This window comes from Panthera tigris, chromosome B1 (genome assembly GCF_018350195.1).
Source record: "Panthera tigris isolate Pti1 chromosome B1, P.tigris_Pti1_mat1.1, whole genome shotgun sequence".
NCBI lineage: Eukaryota > Metazoa > Chordata > Mammalia > Carnivora > Felidae > Panthera > Panthera tigris.
The window spans coordinates 160,218,729-160,227,398 of record NC_056663.1 but is presented as its reverse complement, the minus strand read 5'-3'; the positions used below and the strand labels follow the sequence as shown (position 1 = coordinate 160,227,398).

At 43.3% G+C, this 8,670-nt stretch overlaps 1 long non-coding RNA gene across 1 annotated transcript; it reads left to right on the top strand.

Annotated features, from left to right (window-relative positions):
- Positions 1 to 351: 351 nt before the first annotated feature.
- Positions 352 to 7,677, top strand: LOC122237741. The gene is made up of 3 exons (XR_006216366.1): positions 352 to 760; positions 5,257 to 5,308; positions 7,446 to 7,677. It is a non-coding gene; the product is annotated as an uncharacterized LOC122237741 (long non-coding RNA).
- The last annotated feature ends 993 nt before the right edge of the window (positions 7,678 to 8,670 follow it).

Here is an 8,670-nt window from a genome sequence, read left to right as displayed (position 1 = left end):
GGTATAGTTACCCCCACCAGAAACTGGTAACAGCAGTTGCCTCTGGAAAGAAGAACCTCTGTGGGGGTGGGGGGTAAAAGGGAGAATTATTTTTCATTCTATACCTTTTCGTGCTTTCTTAATTTTATGCCTTGTGTATGTAGGTATTGTCTTTCCAGACTAAAATGAATAATTTGTACTGCACTTTTTTACAGTAACTTCTTATTCACTCTAGAGACAAATAGGGACCGATGATTCATGCAGCATGAAGACAATTATCAGCGACGAATGACTCCTTCCTATTCCTCTTACTCTTGTCATTGTTTAGTAATGTAAAGAATCTGTCTCAGAGAAGTGACCGTAGAGCAATGATGTGCTCTGAGAGAATGAAGTCAGGCTAGGGAAATACTCCTAAACTGGGGAAATCAGTCAAATTAGAAATGGGGTTTTGTAACAAATTTATAGCTGAGTGAGTGGAATACACAATGACCTTACCTGGTGGGGATCTTCTCAAACATTCCCACCATAAACTCATGCAGGTCAACAGAGCAGGAAATTGGGGGGTTTGGGGGGAGGTGGCGCACACGTGAAGGCAAAGACAGGAAGAAGGGAACAGGAAGGACAGGTGAAGAAAGATGAGATTTCCATAAACAGGAAATAACCGTATGGTCACTTTACCTCTTAAATCTTATGCGGAGACAAGCAGAAAACCCCACTCCCAACCAAGAGAGAGGACCTACCTTCCCTCATCCGGCTTAATCCTGATAAATACCCAACTCAGGTAAGGTCAATTATCTTCCTCTAATTCCTTCACTGTGGGGCAAGGTGGGCTTCTTGGGGGAGAGAAATGACAGAGTAGATTGGTTCATTGAAAGGAAGGAAACACCAAATGTCCCGGAGAGAAGACTTCACAGAAGTCAGGGGTGGAGACATGAGGTGGAGAAGCGCAGTAGCCAAGAAAGGTGGGGTGTCTGTGTACAAAGATTTAGCTACTAAGACCTTTATCAAAGCATCATTCATGACCTGGAAACGCTGAAGATGACCCCAGTGTCTTTCTACGGGGGTTATTTGTGATATAATCCAGAGGAAAAAAGCAAATTATAAGACAATAGGACGTGATAATTCCACTCTCAAAAGTAATCATGTGCACATACATGTACACCCACACACACATGACCGGACAGATATTTACTAAAATGAAAAGGGAAGTGGTGGGACTCAATTTTTCCCTTTTGCTCATTTGTATTTTCTAGATTTTTCAACAGTGAGCACATTTTCGTCAGCAGTAATACGGAGGGGATCACAAATTTTTCTCACAACCTTATTGGGTCTGTAACAAACCCATTCTTCTTTAAAATACCCATTTGTTAGAGAGGAAACATTAACTTTTTATCTTATGTACTTAACTTGGTTCAATCTAATGCATTAAATGGTCCCTCTAAAATATGCACTGTCCAGTATGTTAATTAACATTTAAATTTCAACTGTCCAGTATGTTAATTAACATTTAAATTTCAACTGTCCAGTATGTTAATTAATTAACACTTAAATTTCAACTCCACACACATCTGATTTTCCTTTTGATTCTTTAAAATAATTCTCAAAAAAAAAAATCTTTGTTTTCCCTGCCCCTTACTCAGAAATATTTTAGCTTGCTTCTTAGATATCCTTAGAGGTAAAGTCATTAAAAGTTAATTTCTATATTGTATGTGTTCTATGATTTCAAAAAGCAAAAATAGATGTACAAGAGAATAAAGATTCAAGAGAATAGACAAAAAAACTTCCTGTTTAGAGTATAAAGATTATGAGTGCTTCTCGTCCAATGTTGTTATTTTTTTACAACAAAAAAGTTAAAATTGAAAAAACAATTCAATTCCTCAAGGTTACTAGCCACATTTCAAGCGTTGAAATAGCCCCAAGTAGCTCCTGGCTCCCGTATTGGACATTTAGAATGTCCGCCTCGTTGCAGAATGTTCTTTCAGACAGTGCCATTCCAAGAAATGCCCCAGCTCAGATTTCTCAGCCCTCTGGCCCCTCCCTGGCTGCTAGGCTCTGGAGGAGGTCTGGAGGGGTCTGGATGTCTGGAGAAAAGAGTGTGCCTTCAGGAGCAACAGCCTTTGGGCCTAGTGCAAGTCTTTGTGATCTCAGGCTGCCTCAACCTTGGGGCCCTTCAACAGTATTTAGGTACCCATACAAACATCCCTTATTCAACTTCCTGACTTCAGGGGTCTTACAGAGGCCCAGTGTCTACTTATCTGTTGACATGGTCCCCCAGTCCACAAGCAGGTCTTAGCAGGGCAGGGAGAAGCCAGCCAGCTTCCTCACTAGACCGCTTTCTGTGACCTATTCTGCAGTGTAGGCTCTCGGAATTCCCTAAATTGCCTGTCATTCTGGCCTCAGCACCTCAGGAAACTGGAAACTCCTCCACCAGAAGCTTCCCTCAGCCAGGTCTGATTAAGCCTGCAGGCCACCAAGTTTTTCCAGAGTCTGATATATCAAGGACCTCTCCAGAGAGACCACAACTGTCCCACACTGTACCCAAGAAGTTGGGGCAAGGCCCCAGCCCTCAGACTCCCTGAAACTTCTCTGACTGCTTTTAACACATATGCTCCCTCAGAGAGTCTAACCCAGTGGGGGACAGGCCCGGGTGCCTGCTTCTCAACTCTCCCCGATCCCTCTCTCTTCTGCCCACTTTTCTTCCCATCAAGTCTTAGGGCTGGAAACTGATGGCATATTCATTTACTACCCAGTGTTACAAGGCACAGCAATAAGCCTAGTAACCAGGCTATCTCATCTCTAGTGGAGAAAGGAAAGCGTTTTCTTCTGTGTGTTTTAAGGGGAAATTGGGGAATTCAGAAAATCTCCCCTCAAAATAATGGCGGTCTTCTGTCAGAATGTAATTTTATTTTCAACACTGGGGAGGGATTATTACTTGCACCTTTGTCTTTGGAATTCAATATGTAAGATTTCCAATGTCCAAACTGTTCCCTTGTGTTTTCCCACCCCACCCACTCAGGCAGATGAATGCTCTGGTCCCACCAGGGCTAAGGTCATTTCCTCAGAAAATTAACCCCAAAAGCACACTAACGAGTTCCAACTCATCATGCCAGTTAGAGAGGAGCTAATTCCCAAGGTCACATTTTAAATTTTTTTTTCTACGTTTTTTATTTATTTTTGGGACAGAGAGAGACAGAGCATGAATGGGGGAGGGGCAGAGAGAGAGGGAGACACAGAATCGGAAGCAGGCTCCAGGCTCTGAGCCATCGGCCCAGAGCCCGATGTGGGGCTCGAACTCACGGACCGCGAGATCGTGACCTGGCTGAAGTCGGACGCTTAGCCGACGGCGCCACCCAGGCGCCCCCCAAGGTCACATTTTAATACTGTAATGGGGCGAGTGTCAAATGGATGTAACATGTGACGTCCAAAATCACCACACTACTGGCTCTGTGACATTGAGCAGGGTGTTTACCTCATCCTTTGCCTATTTCCTCATCCATAAAATGGGAATAATGCTGCTATCAGGCACTATCATGAAAATTAAATGAAACTGCACATGGAAAGCACAAAATCTGCAATACAGTAGCCACTCAGGAAATAAATACCCCATGATATTCACATGATATCGTTACATGATAACGTTACAACTGAAAAGAATAACAACATTAAACTAAAGGAAATCTTAGAAGAGTAACAGTAATAGCCTAATTCTTGCTTTTCAGCCAGGATTATGGTTTAAAATGGCTACTTCCAATGGCAACTGACTTTTTGCTAGTTCTGATGGTTCTGATTCTCTTTTTCACATTATGTATTACTTTCTGTCATTACCACTTTTTCTCACTTATTATTTCATTTATTATTTTTAAAAATCCATGATAATTCAAACAACGCCGCAGTTTGTGATGGGAAAGATTATAAAAGTTTGTAAAGTGAAACATTAAAGTTCCTCTATGGCACTCAACAAAATCCTATTCTGCAGAGAAAAGTCTTAGCAGTAGTGTTTCCATCCTGTTTACTCAGACTTTCTATTTATTTAAGATTTTTTTTTAATCTTTATTTATTTTTGAGAGAGAGAGAGAGAGAGACAGAGTGTGAGCAGGGGAGGAACAGAGAGAGAAGGAGACACAGAATCCGAAGCAGGCTCCAGGCTCCGAGCTGTCAGCACAGGGCCCAACGTGGGGCTTGAACTCACAAACTGCGAGATCATGACCTGAGCAGAAGTTGGATGCCAACCAACTGAGCCACCCAGGTACCCCAACTTTCTATTTATACACAAAGTTATATATGCATGCATTTTTATATAAGTGAGACCAGACTCGACAAACACTTCTGCCACCAGCTTTTTAAAAATTTAATAGCGTATCTGGGTGCTTGGGTGACTCAGTCAGTTAAGCCACGGACTCTTGATTCTGGCTCAGGTCATGATCTCTCGGTGGTAAGATCGAGCCCTGAGTCAGGCTCCGTGCTGAGCATGGAGCCTGCTTGGAATTCTCTCTCCCTCTGCCTCTCCTCCTCACCCTCTCTTTCAAAATAATTAAACACTTAAAAAAATTCAATAGTTTACCATGGACGCAGTCCCATATCCTGACACGAGGTCTGATATCATTGCCAGGTTGGTCCATCATTAATCTAGCATGTTCCTCCTTGGCAGGCCTCTCCCCAGCCCTTGTCTGGCCTTCTGCTGCCGCTTAGAAGAGTCTTGATGGTTTTAAAACATTTCAGGTCAGCCAGAGCTTATGTGAGAGCTTTCTCTAAGCTAAACATCCCTCATTCCTGATGTTGTTCCTCATATGGCACAGTTCTAGATTCCTCCAAATGTGCTGGAGCTTTTCTGGGTTCCCAGAGCCCAACAGCTTGTCCAGGACCGCGGCTGCGACCAGCAGCTGAGGCTGAGCCCCCCTTCTTGCGGGAGTGCCTAGGAGGCCGCTCATCTGCCAGGCAGCCAGGTTCCCTCATCAGTCACAGTTCCATGTCGACACAATTTCTCTTCTAAACCCGAACACTCTTGAGGGTGGAAAGTACACTAACCGGATGGAATATGCAAAGACCAGAACTATCCAAGGCACACGACAGAGCTTTGCATGTGAAAGTTGAAATCGGTTAAAATTCTAAGGCTTTCCTTTTTTTATACCGACTGATTTTCAGCCCGGCTCCAAAGTGACAGCACGTTCATTACAGACAAACTGGTCTCCCTTGGGAGTGGATGTGATTTTTGAAAAAATCAAATCATTGTCAGATAGAGCAGACATGAAAATTAAACTATTCTAATTTCTTTTACAGATGAGGAATGAAGCCCAGAGGACCTAAGGGGTTTATTAAGTTCATTATTCAGGTAATTAGTAACACCTTATGTAAGGAAAAAAAGCACTTATTGGAGAAATGGCATAAAAATTCTAACTAGCACCTGTTATGTACCTGTCACCATGCTAGGATTTTTTAAATACATTTTTATTCAGTTAATTTTAATTGAGCATCTACTACACGCCAGGCACTATTTAATGTGCCTGGGATGCCTTCCCTGTCCTCAAGCAGTTTACCAATCTATTGACTCATGGAACCTACTAACAAACCACCAGAGTCAATACTCTTATCCCATTTTAGGATATGTGGAGATGTATAGGAGAATGATCCATGCAGAGGAAGAAATGGAGGTTCAGAAAAGTGAACATATTCTCCCAAAATCACATAATGACTACACGGGAGAGCAAGATTCTGACTCCCTCCCAGGAATCACACCACAGTCTGCTCTTCCCTCGCATAGGGTTTGGCACTGGGAAGCAAGAGGACGGGAAAGTCTCAGGGTTGACCTTGACTGGTGCAATGTCTGTGAGCCACAGCAGAGGCGCAGGTGACCTCGGCCGGGCTCAATACCACTGACTACACTCCCTGCGCAGGGATTGTCTAATGGTGAGAAAACTCGGCTTTTTTTTTTTTTTTTTAAGTCTACTTTAGATTCCACGTACAATTATTTTATAACACGCTGTAGAGAAACATATTTAACATACGTAACGTAACATAACAACGACCAGCATCTGAGAGGGTCTTTGCAGCTTTCTAAGTGCTTTGGTGTGCACCCTCACACTGAATCCTTACAACCACCTTAGAAGGAGGGCAGGCAGCGTGACCCTAATCCCACAGGCTTGGGGTCAGGTTGGGGGGTGGGGAAGCAACTTGCCTAAAATGCCGGCAGTGGTGGGCAAGAGCCAGTATACCACCAATCAGACCTTTTGTTCTATACCAATCAGTAGACACTCTCTGGCTGTTTCATTAGCCGGCATGGAACACCGTCGTGTTAGTTGGTTAACTGCAGTTCGTGAAAAGCGATGCCTTTCCTTCTTACCAGTGCCTCGGACGTGCTTTAAACTACAAGGGCACGTCACATCCATCGCTCTCAGGCTGGATCCCATCACAGCAAACAGGCAGCCTGGCTCGGGTTTCTTTTCCTTGGTGTTTTCTTATCTGTGTCCCACCAATGGCTTAGACTCTGTGGGTGAGTGGGGTCAGGAAGTGGCATACAGCCTCTGTTTTTATTCTCTGTGTGGAAATTTTCTAATTATAGGTCACACCAAGAGTTTCCATTCTCCCCCATGGCACTTCACTCTGTTTATGTAACTTAATAAGCAAAGCCCCAGCACTTGTTGGTTTTTTTTTTTTTTTTAAAGACTTAAACCATGAAGCTTTTAATGAGGAATCAAACTCATTCCCTTATCTTTCTGACTAGTGAATGGCCGGTCGTCTGTTATCTGCTTAGTCTGTAGCTAAAATTACGATCGCTTCTCTGGTCAGGATTTTATAGTCTGATTACGCCTTAAGCTTCCTGTGTAAGCCGTCAGGGGAAGTGGGGACATTAACTTCCCACCACCACCACCACCAAAAAATAGATTCAGGTACAATCCTTTAAAACGCCAGGCTTCAATCTATCACAGCATCAAGGAACAAGAGTTATAGTTCAAGAGGGATGGCTATAATATCTTAGCATATGATGCAGTAAAAGTGCCCATTTACAGCATAAAAGGAGGAAAATTTTAGACACTTATGCTTCAGGGAACACAAACCAAAGGCTCAGATTTAAACAGTTTTATTCTAGTCACATAGATATTTCTTCCCCAACTTAACTGCCTAAAACGATATTTTTAAGTTGTGCTATTTCAGCCTAGGATCTACTGGCAAGGTATTCAGTGGTGGTAACTTTTAGGCAAAACTTGCTCAATAGCAATAAACCAATCCTATAGAACAAAACAAGGCAAAAACATGTTTTCAAGCCAGATTCTTTAAAGTCAAAAAACAGCTAAGTAGGAAAGATCCGGTTCTCTCCCTGCCAGCAGTGTGTAAACAGAAATGTCTTCTGCAGAGCCTCTCCACAATTGAGGCTGAAAAGGAAATATGAAAGGGTTTTGGTAAAAGACCCTGACCCTAAAGATCTACACTAATATTAATATTATAAAATCAACTTTTTAATTATCCCCCAGGGGCTGCAGAATGCATCTAAATAAAGGGAAACTAATTAATGAATCAGGCTGCCACGTGGGATCAAGGAAGGTACTTGGTGTTCAGGAAGAAACAGCGCCGAAGCAGTAATGCAGGGCCCAGAAAGAAAAGTCACCCGACCCCAGGGAAGTCACTGAACTTTGCCGAAGCACCACCAAGACTTTTCTCACCTACCTCCTCAATGTGGTGAAGAGTAGAGGAGGTACCGGGGCATCTGGGTGGCTCAGTCTAAGCGTCTGACTTCTGGTCAGGTCATGATCTCACCGTTGGTGGGTTGGAGCCTCTTGTAGGACCTCAGGTACGGCTCTGTGCTGACAGCTCAGAGCCTGGAGCCCGCTTTGGATTCTGTGTCTCCCTCTTTCCCTGCCCCTTCCTTGCTCATGCTCTGTCTCTCAAAATAAATAAACATTAAAAAAATTTTATTAAAAAAAAAAAAAGAGGGGGTGCCTGGGTGGCTCAGTCGGTTAAGTGGCCGACTTCGGCTCAGGTCATGATCTCACGGTCCGTGAGTTCGACCCCCGCGTCGGGCTCTGTGCTGACAGCTCAGAGCCTGGAGCCTGTTTCAGATTCTGTGTCTCCCTCTCTCTGACCCTCCCCTGTTCATGCTCTGTCTCTCCCTGTCTCAAAAATAAATAAAATGTTAAAAAAAATTAAAAAAAAAAAAAAAGAGTTAAAGAGGTACCATGTGGTATGTTTCTAGCACAGAACCGGGCACAAAATCAATGTCATTGCCATCATTGCTATTGCTATTATTTACGAATCCCCAAGCAGTGTCCATTTAGGAGTAATTGAAACCAGATAAACAGACATTTTCCAGCCTTTAGTTTTCTTGTTCAGTTTTGTTTTTGGTTAGGTTCCATTTTGATAAATGAAAAATCTTACCTCGCTGTCTCAACTAGGGTTGAGTTATGTTCCCCTGGGTGGGACTATCCCTGGGAATCCCTAAAGAATCTGTCTTTTTAGGGGCGCCTGGGTGGCTCAGTCGGTTGAGCGTCCGACTTCGGCTCAGGTCATGATCTCACGGTCCGTGAGTTCGAGCCCCGCATCGGGCTCTGTGCTGACAGCTCGGAGCCTGAAGCCTGCTTCCAATTCTGTGTCTCCCTCTCTCTCTCTGACCCTCCCCCGTTCATGCTCTGTCTCTCTCTGTCTCAAAAATAAATAAACATTAAAAAATAAAAAATTAAAAAAAAAAAAAAAGAATCTGTT